The sequence below is a fragment of the Rutilus rutilus genome (genome assembly GCF_951802725.1).
Source record: "Rutilus rutilus genome assembly, chromosome: 15".
NCBI lineage: Eukaryota > Metazoa > Chordata > Actinopteri > Cypriniformes > Leuciscidae > Rutilus > Rutilus rutilus.
In genome coordinates, this window is record NC_140220.1 from 27275118 (window position 1) to 27290778 (window position 15661).

Here is a 15661-nt window from a genome sequence, read left to right on the forward strand (position 1 = left end):
ATTTGCTTAGAGCTCTTTGTGAAGTTCCTCCCTAAGGAAGCATGTCCCAGATTTGAAATTTGTTTAAAGACACACTACAAAACAACTGTGAATTTAGCAGTTTGTTGTGTCCTTATGCCCTCTTCAGTTCATTCGGAGATTGCAGTTAAACACCATGTGTGAGCCATGTGCATCTATCTATCTATCTATCTATCTATCTATCTATCTATCTATCTATCTATCTATCTATCTATCTATCTATCTATCTATCTATCTATCTATCTATCTATCTATTTAATGAATGGTTTAAACTTTAAAAGAACTTTCAGCCGCCATTGATCCAGTCTTCAGTGTCAAAAGATCAGAAATTATTCATTATGCTGATTTGGTGCATGCATAGACCTACATAAAAATGACTTTAAAAAAAAAATCTTGTATCATTTCTCATTCTACAATAATGTTAGTATCTATCTACTATTTGCATAATATCCTTTTGGTATCCAATAATAAAGTCAAGTCAAGTCAACCTTTAGTTATATAGCACTTACAGATTGTTTCAAAGAAGCTTTACAGTGGTAAACAGGAAAATAATGATTCAATTATGCAAAAAGAATTCGATTCTGCCGTTAAGCAGCTCTAAAAAGACCATAGTAAACAGTTATCATTCAGTTGAAATCAGTTCAGTGTTAATTGTGTTGAAGTGTTAAAAGTTCAATTATGGAATGAGTTCAGTTCATCTATAAAGCAGCTCTGGAGAAAACCATGTATGATGTCATCGTCCAGCTCAGTTTAGTTCTCATCCAATAGTTTCAGTGCATTCAAGTCAATAATATTGTAGAAAATTAAGTGTATCCAAGCAAGCCAGAGGCGACAGGAAAAAAAAAACCTTGGCTCAGTTGGAGAGCCAGTTCTCCTCAAACTAGACGAAATAATATGCTGTAGTTATGCATCACAAGTCAGATTATGATAATAAAATATTTTTGGAATTATGTACTATAAATTACATTTGTGTTCTTTAAGGAAATTTTGTTTATTGCAAATGAAAATAATTAAGGAAAGCAGGGCAAATTCTTGTTGATTTATTCAGGGAATATTTAGCCTAATGTTTATATTTATCTTAAACATCTTTAACATGTCCACAGTCATTACCTGCCATCAAGCAGATCAGTAATTTAACCGAGTCAGTCACAATCAAAGAAATGAGGCTAAAGCAGGTAATTTAGTGGAAATACAAGGGTGTCAGAAGAGGGCGCTATTGTACTGATCAAACACTGCTCTATTCATGCGCTTGAATATACTGTTGTAGGTTGTGAAGGAAATCATGTTTATAACTAATTTGAATGATAATTTGATGAGATAGCAATAAAAATCCAATGGGGTGGTATCTTATTAAAATAATGGCTCAGTAGTCTCAGCTAAATGTTGTAAATAAGCAAAGAAAACAAGTGGAAAATGTGCGTATTTGTGGCCAGAATGTCTATCCATCCAAAAGTAATAAACTCTGATTATTTCATGAGCATAACTCTGAAACAACATGTCTAAGCCTGGTTATAGTCTCATGGCGTCTCCTTTCACTGCTACACAGATTATTCACAACTCCACCTATCATTGCAGCCTGCCATACTATTTCTAGTAATAAAATTGAATTTGTAAAATGGAAATGTAACTGCAATGAAAACAAAACATAAAAAACAGATGCGCTGAAGGGGCCCTTTATGGGTCCATGTTGAGTGTAACATCAGATGGAACTGCAGAGCATTTTTAAAACCCTTGCTAATATACTGCTCATTTTACAAGCACTTAATCTGTCAAGCAGCAATAAATCAAAAGATTGAGATATGTACTGCATTTATTATGTACTATCCCTCTACAAACGGATAAAACAAACAATAAAATGAAACGGAAAAACATGAAACTTAAAAAACATACTGTCAGTATTATATTGATTGCCATATATTGTTCCCCAGTAACTGTAGATGAGGAATCATGTCTTCGTATATCTTTTCAGAAAAAGAGTGTATTTTACTGTGAAAATCTACTGTAACTTAATCCCCATTAAAACAGGCAATTTATTGAAACTAAGCAAACAGAATAAAAATTATAAAATAACAAAAATGTAAATACTGTCTCCTGCTGCATCATCCTTAATTGCCCTTCACCATGTTCTTCCACACTCATGTGGAACCAAGAGAGATTTGCTGCCTTTAGTTCTTTCTAAAGAAAATTATAAATCGTAATCTGAGACAGCAAAGCCATTATGGCTTTCATTGTATTTATTTATCTGTGTTTTGTGGCTTTAATGGTTTTCCAGAATCAAAAACCTACTCCCACGTCACAGCATGTACCCACAGAGAATCTGAATCATGGCTTGGCAATAAATCCAGCTGTCTCACTGCAAGAAATCAGGCCCATAGACCAACTCAAGCCTCCTTCACAATATCGCTTCATGTTTTTCTCTCTGTCATCATCCCTTCTTTGACGGAGCTTTTCTGATTATAATCATAAAAAAAATCAACTGTCACACTCTTTCCATGCATGTGAGAGCCAAAATATCCGATCATATTGTGCATGAAAAAAGAGCACTGCTTCTCATTGCAAAATGAGCTAAATGCATTACAGTAAGAATAAAATGGCATTCACAACTCATTTTACTTCTGTAATGCCACGTGTTTTATTAATAAGGAAAAATATATATTTAGGAAGGACTTAATTTTATCCATTGGGATCAGTGTGGATAGTACTGTTACATGCCAGATCTGAATGCAGTTGATTGTGAAGCGCTATTGGCCTATTGAAACACAACTGGCACTCATTTTTAGGATTCTTTTTTGATTGGGTCGTGGAAGCAAAAGGTCAATTTCACCCCAAGATAATTTAAATTATCCTATAATGGTGGATTATTTTATCAAATCTATTGTTATTTGCTATAATAATTACTATTTATTCAAACTAAATTCTAAAGCTAATATATATATATTTTTTAAAATATATTGTTGCAATCACTTAAACATGCATTCGTTTTAGTAAGACTGCATAACCTACAAATGTAGACTAAAGCAATACCTAAATAGCTATTTGGGCAGGGGCGGCTGGCCAATAGAGGGCTTCTCTCGGAGCTGGTACACTAGAAAGGCCTGGCATGCTGGATGCGGTCATGCTATTTTACTTTCCATTCTTACTTTTTAAAACAACCGGGAAATCACCCGGACCTGGTTCTCCGAACTAGTACTCCTCGCGACAGCACCTCCCTGGCCAATTCCTCTGAGGAAGGACCTCCTTTCTCAGAGATGGGGCACCCTATGGCACCCTCCTGAGGCAGGTTTGAGTACCCTACCACCACCGGTGGTGGCTACCATCACTTCCGCTAGAGCATCGTCCACGAGACATGCCTACGCGTTGAAGTGGAACCTCGTCACCTGGTGCTCTTCTCGCCGAGAAGACCCCAGAAAATGCCCGATCAGTGTCGTGCTTTCCTTCCTGCAAAAAGGGTTGGAGCGAAGGCTGTCTCCCTCCACCCTCAAAGTGTATGTTGCCGCTATCGCCGCACATCACGACGCAGTTGAAGGTAAGTCCGTGGGGAAGCACGACCTGGTCATCAGGTTCCTGAGAGGAGCGAGGAGACTGAATCCGCCTCGCCCTCCTCACGTACCCTCTTGGGACTTCTCAGTGGTTCTAAATGCCCTGCAGAGTGCTCCCTTTGAGCCTCTGCAATCAGTGGAGCTTAAGTTCCTGTCAATGAAGACAGCGTTCCTGGTTGCATTGGCCTCCATCATTTTCGGTTGACGAAGCGTGCCTGGAGTTCGGCCTATTCTCACATGATCCTGAGACCCCGGCCTGGATACATGCCCAAGGTTCCCACCACTTCCTTTCGAGACCAGGTGGTGAACCTGCAAGCGCTACCCTTGGAAGAGGCAGACCCAGCCTTGGCACTGCTCTGTCCAGTACACGCCCTCCGTGCTTACGTAGACAGAACGCAATGTTTCAGGACCTCAGACCAGCTCTTTGTCTGTTATGGTGGGAAGCTGAAGGGAAAGGCTCTCTCCAAGCAAAGGTTGTCTGACTGGATAGTGGATGCCATTGCTTTGGCATACCAGCAGCAAGGTCGACCATGCCACCTTGGTGTGAAGGCACACTCCACCCGGAGTGTGGCTTCCTCTTGGGCTCTAGCGCATGGCGCCTCACTAACAGACATCTGCAGAGCTGCTAGCTGGGCGACACCCAACACATTTGTGAGATTCTACAATCTCCAAGTGGAGCCAGTGTCCTTCAACTAGCCGGTACTTGGATCTGCTCAGGTGTCTTCGCTTGCTCGCCATTCCAATCCTCGGACTGGATACGTGCGATATTCTCCTCAGGTGAGCTTCCCCGAGAAGCCCTGAGTTCCTCCAGCGCTGTTGACGTCAACGCCAGAGTTATGCCACCGGCAGCTTTCGCGTTGGCTAGGTGCCTCCATGTGCATGGTTGCCCCATTGCGACCCCCACATGTGTATTTCCACTGTAAGCCTCTCTGAGCATGTGTCTTTCCCTTGGCAAGCCACCTTGCCACCCCTGGGGTTGAAACATTCCACCCTGTGGGCTGGACACCCCAGTGTTTCTCCATATGCAGCCCGTCATATGTGTATTCTGTAAGTCTCGAAGGTGAGAGGCTTTCTAAGTAAAACCCCATTCGTCGTCACGACGTAACGTCTCTGTTCCCTACTCAGGGAACGAGGGTTACATACGTAACGAGACGTTTTGTCTCAAGATGCACATTAGCAATGTTTTTCTTTTGTTTTTTTCTAATAAGGCAGGTTTACAAAAGCTACTTAGATGTCCTAATTGAACTAAGGCCTAATGCTGGCTAATCTAAGCCCTGTCTGTGGAACCAGGCCTATATGTTTATGTTAAAAAAATTAAATTCCCAGCTTTATGCATCTGGTTAATCTCTCTACAAAAGTGACAATGCTACTGAAAAAAACTGCTGCTGAATGAGCGTATTCAGATGCTGATGATTACTTCATGTTTGAAGGGCTTTGGTCCGTAACTGTCTCTGGTAAGACTGTCTGTTGAAACTGGCCGGCAAAAATCTCTATAAAACTCCAGGGATTGTGCAGCCTGGACTGTGGCCCTCTGAAATGTCTTAATTTTCTTTTTCGGTTCTTTTCCCTGTTCTCTTTTTCTCATGAAGGATTTACAATGTTTTCCATTTTCCTTTTGTCACTACTTGTAAGCTGTTTCACATTAAACACATTCCTAATTTCTAGAGTGATAAATAATAATATAGAGTGTTGTGGTTAATCATGGTTACCGAGTTATAATTCTATGTACTTTACAACTCATCAGCTTCCCAGAAAGCAATTATTTAACCAGAAGAATCTTATCTATTCATGCCATGAAGATATGGTCAGAAGTCACAGTCAGAATATCAACTATAGTGTTTTCAGCAGCTATTCAGTAAAATTTCATAAACTGACTGCGATCTTTTATACAAGATTTAAATAGGCTAATTCATATGTCGGAGGCCTGTAAATTGGCTTTTCGGACTCTGCAGTCCTCTTTTCACTGAAGAACAGAATTTTATTGCATTTCTGAATTCACAACTCTGACAGATTTCAAAGTTCCTGTCATACAAGGGAAAATTAAATGTAATAAAGTACAATCAAATTTGTATTGCATTACTGAATTCACAACTCTGGCAGATTGCAAAGTTCCTGTTATACAAGTTAAAATTAAACAAGTGAAAATGAAATGTAATAAATACATTAAAAATGAAGCCCTCAGACAGTATTGAAGGGAAAAAATGACTAGAGCTAGAGAGCCTTTGTTTCAATTGACTGTAAATGTAATGACCTGCTGGAATAGCTGTTAAAAGTGGCTTCACTGCTGCCATTCAACATGTATTCAGTATCTTCTTATTTCAGTCAGCTTGAAATTTTAACAAATAATAGAATATCTCTGAACTTTTAATTATCTCATTGTTTTGTGTTTATTTAAAAAAAAAAAACTCTTTGCATGTTGTATGTCATGCTGTAGGTGCTTCAGAAAGCTAATTTACTTCATATGCATGTTTGAAGATCATATTTGCACATTAAGCGAGGTACAAAGTAAACTGAGTGAGCTTGGGTTTTGACATGCTTGACATGGCTGTGTGTGCCCATTTTCTTTATCTTTGTTACTTATTTTATTATTTCAGCAGCATGGGCATAGAACTTTACTGAAAATGTTGAAATTAGTGCTGGTCATTATCTAAAATTAATTAAAACTGCTAAAGATAAATAGATAAATTGGACTGATTCTACTAAAACCTGGACTGATGACTGATCCCTTATAGAAACATAAAAAGCACATCACATTGTTGTAATTGAGTGTCACTACTTGTCATTTTGATCTAATTTTCAGTCGTCCTCACATTTTTTTCCCGTTTTTACTCTAAAACAAAGGTTTATAATAAAGAACAATGTGCAAATCAAAACCTTCTTATGTAAAATTATAGTATTTTATCATTTCATATTCAGAGAAAGGAGAATAAGTTATGTTTATTCTTTAATTTGAATATTTATTCCTGACACTATAAATAAGTGTTTCTATTGACATCCATATAGATTATTGTGAGATGCCCAGATTTTATTTTATTTTATTTCATTTTATTATTTTATTTAACTGTTTTATATTATTATTATTTTCTAGATATTATTATATATTTTTTTTGCTAGAAATGTTTTGGGTGTATAATCAGAGCAGCTTCGTATAAAACATATTTTTTTGTTCAAAGAGATCTATAGCTCAGTAGATAAGAGACATTGTTTAATGAGAACACAATCTAACTTAATTAAGAGAGTTTGGCATTTGATGGTTTGACCAACAACCATACGGTTAGACTGTAAAATAGTAGCCTACTTGAGTGCGTATCTTATCTGCAGCACTCAACAAATCCGTATCCCACCATCATTTCATCTTTACCATCTGCTGCACAGGTCACAAGAGCCCCGGAGCCGGAAAACAGCTGACAAGAAAAGAAGAAGTATCAGATTCCAGAGAATGATTGATTTGTAAAGAAGAGGAAGATCCCAGACCCGCTGCCACAAACAACCGTGAAGAACATTGGTTCAGTGACACAGGGCCTCTTGAACAAGGAATTAAAACCTCCTGAATTGTGAATTGTGCTGCCAGGGTCATGCCAGTGCCAGGGGTTCAAGATGACCCACAAGGGCATCAGAGGTCAAAGTGAAGCTTTGTAGAAGTGAGAGAGGAAGTTGTTGATGTTGTGGCACATTTTCTGCACGGTTATTTAAGGAAGGCATTTTTCTGCCCACTGGCATTTTCTCCGTCTGACTCTGCAATTTATGTTTTGGCTCTTATGCTAACAGGAAAATTGATTATATAATTTTTATTGCCACATAAAAGTAGCCTACCCTTACCACTTGAATAAATGCTGATAATTGACGGCAGCGTAATCATGCTGGCAGATATTGTGTTTTGCGTTATTTTTGCAATAATAATATCCAAATAAAATTTATACAAGAGCTAGTTCTGGTCCTCAATGGCGTTTAGCACAAGGACTTTTTACTGTAGCCTATCACTTCGCTTGTCTGTGTTTACACCTTCCAGATAGCCAGTCTGCAATTTACTGATGATGATTCATTTAACTGATTCGTTCAAACAAACTGATTCATGCAGAAACGCCACTAATGTGTGTTGCTCAGAGATGTCCGGCTGCTGTGGCTTTGTTTGTAACTTTTGGCGGAGCAAAAGTAAAATAACTGAAATGTGTGGAATGAAATAACTGTGAATAAAATAACTGAAATGTGTCTCAATTACTCAATAACTTCTTATTTGTTAAACTGTTGTATAACTGATTTGTTTAAACAAACATTCACGCCACTAATATGTGTCACACCTGCATTCGTGTCTTCAGTGTAAAAATTGCTTTTGAGACACCATAGTTTCCTTCGCTGCACGTCATGTTGTTTTTGGTATAGGCAGGCAAATTGAATACTGGGCTGTTCTCCTTATTATAGAGCTTATTCCCCCTCTTCCCTCCATTTTCCACCTTGCTTCAGAGTTCATGATAGTGATTACTGAAGTAGTCTTCATAGAGGGGGAAGAGGTGTCCATCACTGAATGATGATTATTACTAAGGCAGACCTGTCAGGCCCAATCTTTTCCTTATTCTTCCATCTCATTTCATCAGCAGGGCCCATTTCTTGCAGTAATAATGAGATCTGAAGAGGAGAGAACAGCGCTCAGGGGTTGCAGAATCTCTTCCTCCAGATTACTAAAGCATAGTGCGCTGAGGACGACACATGGAGCACGAGCTCAGGTGTTGCTAACCTGTGGTTTATCAATGCTTGCATTGCTGTTTAGTGTCCAGCTGTATATACAGTGAGGAAAATAAGTATTTGAACACCCTGCTATTTTGCAAGTTCTCCCACTTAGAAATCATGGAGGGGTCTGAAATTGTCATCGTAGGTGCATGTCCACTGTGAAAGACATAATCTAAAAAAAAAAATCCAGAAAACACAATGTATGATTTTTTAACTATTTATTTGTATGATACAGCTGCAAATAAGTATTTGAACACCTGAGAAAATCAATGTTAATATTTGGTACAGTAGCCTTTGTTTGCAATTACAGAGGTCAAACGTTTCCTGTAGTTTTTCACCAGGTTTGCACACACTGCAGGAGGGATTTTGGCCCACTCCTCCACACAGATCTTCTCTAGATCAGTCAGGTTTCTGGGCTGTCGCTGAGAAACACGGAGTTTGAGCTCCCTCCAAAGATTCTCTATTGGGTTTAGGTCTGGAGACTGGCTAGGCCACGCCAGAACCTTGATATGCTTCTTACAGAGCCACTCCTTGGTTATCCTGGCTGTGTGCTTCGGGTCATTGTCATGTTGGAAGACCCAGCCTCGACCCATCTTCAATGCTCTAACTGAGGGAAGGAGGTTGTTCCCCAAAATCTCGCAATACATGGCCCCGGTCATCCTCTCCTTAATACAGTGCAGTCGCCCTGTCCCATGTGCAGAAAAACACCCCCAAAGCATGATGCTACCACCCCCATGCTTCACAGTGGAGATGGTGTTCTTGGGATGGTACTCATCATTCTTCTTCCTCCAAACACGTTTAGTGGAATTATGACCAAAAAGTTCTATTTTGGTCTCATCTGACCACATGACTTTCTCCCATGACTCCTCTGGATCATCCAAATGGTCATTGGCAAACTTAAGACGGGCCTTGACATGTGCTGGTTTAAGCAGGGGAACTTTCCGTGCCATGCATGATTTCAAACCATGACGTCTTAGTGTATTACCAACAGTAACCTTGGAAACGGTGGTCCCAGCTCTTTTCAGGTCATTGACCAGCTCCTCCCGTGTAGTTCTGGGCTGATTTCTCACCTTTCTTAGGATCATTGAGACCCCACGAGGTGAGATCTTGCATGGAGCTCCAGTCCGAGGGAGATTGACAGTCATGTTTAGCTTCTTCCATTTTCTAATGATTGCTCCAACAGTGGACCTTTTTTCACCAAGCTGCTTGGCAATTTCCCCGTAGCCCTTTCCAGCCTTGTGGAGGTGTACAATTTTGTCTCTAGTGTCTTTGGACAGCTCTTTGGTCTTGGCCATGTTAGTAGTTGGATTCTTACTGATTGTATGGGGTGGACAGGTGTCTTTATGCAGCTAACGACCTCAAACAGGTGCATCTAATTTAGGATAATAAATGGAGTGGAGGTGGACATTTTAAAGGCAGACTAACAGGTCTTTGAGGGTCAGAATTCTAGCTGATAGACAGGTGTTCAAATACTTATTTGCAGCTGTATCATACAAATAAATAGTTAAAAAATCATATATTGTGATTTCTGGATTTTTTTTTTTAGATTATGTCTCTCACAGTGGACATGCACCTACGATGACAATTTCAGCCCCCTCCATGATTTCCAAGTGGGAGAACTTGCAAAATAGCAGGGTGTTCAAATACTTATTTTCCTCACTATGTTTTAATAAGCTAAATGTTATGGCCATCATTTTTAACACCACAAGCATGTACCATTTAAGACCGTTTGGCCCGGTGTATGCTATAGCAGTGCCTCTCAAACCTGTCCTTGGAACCCCCCCACCATTGCACATTTTGTGCACATTTTGGATGTCTCCCTCATCAGACAAACCCAATTCAAGTCTTGCAATCTGTACTAATGAACTAAGTTGAATCAGGTGTGTTAGATGAGGGAGACATTCAAAATGTGTAGTTTTGGATTTGGGTGGGGACAGGGTTGAAAAGCACTGACATAACTAGTGATGGGTTGAACAAAAAAAGTCATAATATTTGACCTTTGCTCAAATGACTTTAGATGATTTTTCTGGAGTATAAAAGATTGAATCAGTAAAATGACCCAATCTTCTCACCATTAATCAGAATTGATTGCACATTCCACATTGTCTGGCCTTTTTATTTATTTACCATTTACATGATCTATTTACTAATAAACGCTGTCGCTGTTGCAGTGGGGTTTCTAATAATCTATTGAAATAGTGACAGCAAATTTGACTCCTTTCTCTCTTCTGTCTGTGGGAAGTCATGGAAACGCAATGGATCCTTTTCACTTTTCCCGGATTCTCAGAAATCGTCATAGTTGGGTAAACTTCTAGTGGTGAATGGAATCAACAACAAATATAATTTATGCGTTCCCACTTGCCCCAATAGCAAAAGAGGAAAAAAATATCAAGAGATTGATTACATTGGTCAGAAGAGATAAAGATTGTCGTTTTATTAGAAACCAGTGTTTGAGTAATGCATTACAAGTGATGCGAGTTATGTAATCAGATTACTTTTTTCAAGTAAGTTCTAAAGTAACACATTACCTTTAAATTTACAACAAAAAATCTGAGTAACTTTTTCAAATTAGTAAAACAAATTACTTTTCACATTTATTGACTGACAGCTCTCCTGTTCCCATGTTGAATGAAATCAGGTGCAGAGGTGTTGTGTGTGCTGTGAACATGATAGCTTTTGTAGTTCTAGACGATCTGATCGTTGCAAGCAGGACGAGGCCGAGAGCTTTGGGAAAGGCCGGTAGCGCAAGTGCTAATGAGCGTCTCGAGTCTCACAGAGGAGCTCCAGGAGGATAAAAGGAGGAGTGACGACCAGGCCTAGACTTAAGTTGTGTTTTTGTTTTAGTTTAAGCGGCAGTTGTCTGTGAGGAGCTGCCACTTTACTTTTTGTTTATTTTATTATTAAAACTGTTTAACGCTTACCGGTTCCCGCCTCCTTCCCTGAGCTTTAACTTCATTACAGTGAGCATGCATTTACTCATTTGCACAAAAACAGATTCAGTATACCCCAATATATAAATAAAAACAGTAAAATGCAAACTCAGAATATTATTGCAAACCTGTTAAATAATACAAATATACTTTATGTTTTTAATCTCACTTTATTAACTAATGTCTTTGCTGCTGTCCTTCGATTATCAAATTTAACCATACGAGTAAGCAAAAATTATTTATTTAAAAAAGAATTAGCCTACTATTTAAACCACATTTGTTAATTTTTTTTGTTTTTGTCAGATTGTTGAACTTTCTTCTCCTGCATTTATTTGAAAGTTTTGTTTGAGCTGCGCCCTCTACTGTACAGGAGTGAATTAGCATTTAGAAATTAAACTTGGTGGGAAAGGGCCTTTACATTTTTCAAAAATATAATAACAGAAAAACAAACAAGGGGAACGATGCCCTTGGTGACGAGCAGACTGAGGGGCAGCCCACGAGTGCTCTTGAAGCACAAAGGGGCAAGCTCTTGATTGCCTCAGCCTGCTTCTGAACTGCGGAGAACTGCTGGGCCCAGTCTTCGAAAGTGTCGCCAAAAAGGCCACCTTGTGAGATGAGAGCATTGAGAAGGCACACTTGGCGATATGTAGTTAATAAGTTTGGCAAAGTTTTGCCAAAGTGTAGTTTCATAAATGTACATATAAATGTGCATATATATACTGTAATATATACTGATTGGCTTCATCACTCTGTCTCCTCTCCACCAATAAGCTGGTGTGCGGTGGGCGTTCTGGCGCAATATGGCTGCCGTTACATCATCCAGGTGGATCCTGCACATTGGTGGTGGTTGAGGAGATCACCCCCCCACACCCCACCCCCCACCCCTTCTATATAAACAAATTATTATTTTATTTATTTTTTATAACCAGACACCAGCTTCTGGCAGCGTTTCTGAGGAGTTTTAGCCTATTCCTCATGAACAATCAGTATTGGGTTTGCATGCTGCAACCGCCTTCTTCAAATCACACCAGAGATTTTCTATGGGGTTCAAGTCAAATGACTGTGATGCCACTGTAGAATCTTCCAGGACTTCTTCTGCAACCAAACTTTGGTGGAATTTGAGGTATGCTTGGGATCATTGTCCTGTTGGAAGGTCCAATGCTTCAAGCTTCAGCTTCCTCACTGACACCATGACGTTTTCTCCTAGGATTTCCTGGTACTTCAATAAATCCATCTTGCCTTCCACACGCTGCAAGTTTCCAATACCAGAGGATGCAAAGCAGCCGCAGAGCATCACCGAGCCACCACCATGCTTAACTGTAGACAGAGTGTTCTTTTCAGCATATTTTTCATTCTTCTTCCTCCACACATACTGCTGATCCATAGGGCCGAAAAGTTCCAGGTTTGTTTCATCGCTCCACAGAACAGAATCCCCAAACTTCTGTGACTTATTTACATGATTTTGAGCAAATTTAAGCCAACTTTTCTGATGCTTTTGGGTCAGTAGTGGTGTACGTCTTGGAGTTCTAGCATGCGTTTAGTACGGGCCAGTGCAGCTGAAACCTCAGTGTCTGGTTGCAGCCGTTGATAGCTTCCTTTTTCCGTCCTGTCCAGGTAGTGTAACCACTGTCCTTTTAACTTTGAACTTGCGAACTATGCTTCCAACTGTGTCTCTAGGAACATTTCGTGCCTCATTTAGATCTCTTTGTATCCTGTTCCTTGTTTGTTAGGGGCGATGAAATCTTCTCTAAACTTTTTGGACCATTCTTTTGCCATATTTCTAACATGCAGTCAAAAGTGACACTCAACAAACCTAGCCAGTTCAGATATTTCAGCTAATGAACCCCTTGATTAGTTGCATCAGGTGTGCTTAAGACAACACCTTTTTTGCAGATTTGTGCTGTGCAGTTTTATTCAGGGGGTTGAATAATTTTGAAACTGCGGAAGTCATTAAAAGTTGCATTTTCAGTTAAATTTGGGGAAACCACTTGAAACATTTGCTGTGTTGAGATATTTCAATTACTTTTGTTTGATTTGTTCATTGGTAACAGCTGAAAGTCTAATTTTTGCTAATAAACCTGATTTGCAATGGGGGTTGAATAATTTCGATTGCAACTGTATAACATATATATACGTGTGTGTGCACTATCACAGTCTGTGAAAAGGATTGTGAAAATCCATATATGATTTTTTTTTTTTTTTTTTTTTTTTTTTTACAAAATGGTAAATGCACTTTTTTTTTATTTGCTATGACCTCACCTTTACCTCTATAGAAGTGTATCTTACTTCCTTGTTGTCAGCCTGGAAATGTGAAAAGGAAATCTTTTACAGAGTACATTTAAATAAGTGAGATGGCCAGAGGTTAGTCATGATTATTAATAATTTGGGACACAACAAATGTGTTATAGGCTCCCGTGGCTGGCAAGGTGGCTGTAATCACTAGACATGTACTAGCAGAAAGCTGGGGCTTGAGAGATGCAAGGGGTAACAGGGGCAATCATCTCAGCAGGTTACATGGCTGTTATCTGACATACTGAATGCAGGTGCACAAGGAAAATGAGAGAAAAGCATTTCGTCTGAGCTTCTGCTTAAAGCCCTGGTCTCCTGTGGCGATGACTCTACCTTGTTACATTTACAGAGCCATTACAGTGCATTATGAGGGCACAATTTACTACCATTCACTTCTATTCCATGAGGTCCAAAAACTATGACTGTAAATAGGCCAACAACATTAGACCTGCTTCTCCATTTAAATTATTTGTTTGTCTTCCATTTGTGCTGCAAATGTGCTTTTATTCTTTTTTCATTGTCTTTGGCTGTAGGTTAAACGTTTTGGACAAGTTTTCAAAAAACTGCATTATCTTCAGTTACATAAAATGACAGGCCTGGGTTTTATTGGATTGAAACCTTTGTAAATTGTGCTGAAATTGCAGATTCTTCATATCATCCTTGCATTGGTTTTGAGAGTTGTTACTTTATCAAGTTTGAGTAATTCTAGTAGTTTGTGGCAAGCTTTGCCTCACCGCAGCATAAATCACACTGGATTGCTTGTGTATTTGATTAATGAGTTGGTATTATAAGTCAAATATGATCAATGTTTCTTGTCTTTGTTTTCTTGTGAGATTCAGTATATAACCTGCTTATTATTATTGTTATTATATTATATTTTATTATTATTATTATATCCAGTGAATGTAGATAAAGAAAGGGTGCACGTAATCTGCAATTTTATCTTAATAATTTAATTGTGTTTTCAGCCATTATTGTCAGCATGCATTTGCATTGCTTTTTAATAACTAATTGATCAGCTGTGAGATCAGATTTTATGAATTTATGCTTTTTGCAAGTTCTCCATAAAATATTATTTGCAATAAAAACTTTTACTGTAATACAAATGTTACACATTATTTTAAGGTGGTTAGAGTGTACTTATATGTTTAAGTAGATAATATTAATTAACAACATGTAGTAGCAGTTAGCAGTGGAGTTAGAGTTAGTTGCATGTATTTATGCATAATTTACTGTTATTAGTATAACATGTAACATGGGCACTGTAAAAAAAAGTGTTACCCAAGTCATTTTAAGAGTACACATTTCCTTGTCAAATTGCCAAAACATGAAAAATCATTTTCTGTATAATCTGTGGTGTTGTACTTGGATTGTAAATCTGGATGAGAAGTCATTAGTGAGTCTGCAGTTCATGTTAATGTAGCCATCATTTAAAATATTAAACTCAACATTTCTTATGTTTCTGATTTGTTGCTCAAGAAACATTTATTATTATTATTATTAGTAGTAGTAGTAGTAGTATTAGTATTATTATTATCAATGTTGAAAATGAAAACTGCTATATGTTTTGAGGATTATTTGATGAATAGAAAGCATTTATTTACATTCATTAAATTGATTTATTACATTTATTAAAACATTTATTCTATATCTTTTGCTACATTATAAATGTATTCACTGTCACATTCGATCCATTTATGAATAATGGATCCTTGATGAATAAAAGTATTAATTTCTCTCTTTTTTAATCTTACCACAAATTTCCACAAAAATGCTAAGCAAAAACTGTTTTCAACATTGATGATAATAATAACAAATGTTTCTTGAGTAGCAAATCAGCATATTAGAATGATTTCTGAAGGATCATGTGATACTGAAGACTGAAGGAATTATGTTGACATGCATTACAGACATAAATTACATTTTTACATTTATTAAAGTAGAAAACAAGCACTTTCATTTATTACTGTTTTTACTGTATTTTTGATTAAATAAATGCAGCCTTGGTGAGCATAAGAGACCAACAACAACAAAATTCTAATGTTTCCAAACTTTTGACAGGATTTGATCAAATTTGATGTTTTGTGGTATTAGTTTGTTTGTTTCACTCAAAAACATTATGTCCTGTTTGATAAATGTACTACTTTCCTTTTACATGAC